Source organism: Phasianus colchicus, chromosome 14 (assembly GCF_987193195.1).
Source record: "Phasianus colchicus chromosome 14, bPhaCol1.hap1.1, whole genome shotgun sequence".
Lineage (NCBI taxonomy): Eukaryota > Metazoa > Chordata > Aves > Galliformes > Phasianidae > Phasianus > Phasianus colchicus.
Window position 1 is genome coordinate 17,811,712 of NC_143449.1, and position 1,303 is coordinate 17,813,014.

Sequence of the window (1,303 nt, forward strand, 5' to 3'; positions counted from 1 at the left end):
CTGAACTGTATGGCATCCATGGTGCCCACGTTAACGGGATGCAGCATACGTCTCCAACACCGTGACTCCAGCAGAATTCAGTGTGACTGTCGAGGCCTGGCTTTTTTAGGGGTTCAGAGGTCTTTCTCTGACCTCTGGTAGCACATTGTGCATTAAAGAGCTGAAAACAGCTGCTTGCAGAAATCTCAAGCAGCAAAACACTTCTAGCTCTCTAGTAAGCAAACATGAGGACCCAGAAAGACAGTAGGTGCAGTGTCCCTCAGATCTTCAATTTCCTCTTACAGAAACAGCAGAAGAATCCACGTATACCACACATGCCCAGTTACAGATCACATAAATGTATGCATAGCTTATCACATGAAAGACAGAATCTTCCATATTTACTTAGTTGGGCCTTATGGCTTCTTACTTCCCAAACTGAAAAACAATCAGTGTACATGTGCTAGCTATGACAGCTACCCACCTCACCTTCTAAATAGGCACTGATACCCTGAACCTGTGGTTTTTGTTCAAGCACCCTATCAGCTTTTTTAGTGGCTTTGTGTTTGTTTGTTTGTTTGTTAACTCCTATAATAAATACATTTAGCTGCTGCTACAACCCACAGAACTTAGCGCTCCAAAGCCTTTATTTCTCCCATCCCAGTCAGTGTTATTTTCTTCCAAAGGACTGGGCACATCAGAAGATGCACACACTCTGACCTTGTGCTCATATGCACTCACAGTGCAGCCAAGATTTATGCCCTGGAGGGGGACACCAAGATATATCATGGAGTGCACTACTGAAAATAACACTCAGACCATTTATGTTCTGATTTCTGAAGCTGCCGATTAAACAGCAGTGGTTGCACAGAACTAAGATCTCTTAACCTCACTCCATCATCCCTTATCCAGGCTGAATTTCAGATGGGATATATCACCTTCAGGTGATCCAGCTGTAGTTGGATCCATCCATTTACCAGCCTATGTTTTTATGTGGATTTGGGGGCACTTCATGTTGAGCTCTGACTGTTGCAGCTAGCAGTCTATAAAAAAAGCAGTGCATAGTAAAAGCTGTGGCTTTTTTCTGTGAGCTGGATAGCACCTGCTCTTTCCTATTCTAAACTGTGATCCTGGCAAACAGCTCTGAATTCTTGTCCCTAGTGAGATGGACTGAGAACGAAACCATCTGATAAATATTTATGCAGCATGGCAGCTATGGCATCCCAAGGAGATGCCTGGTATTGGAATACTTTTATCTTTCACAGTGCCACTTACTACTAAAATTAGGCATTTCAATTAGCCTGTGACACAACAGCAGAACCAT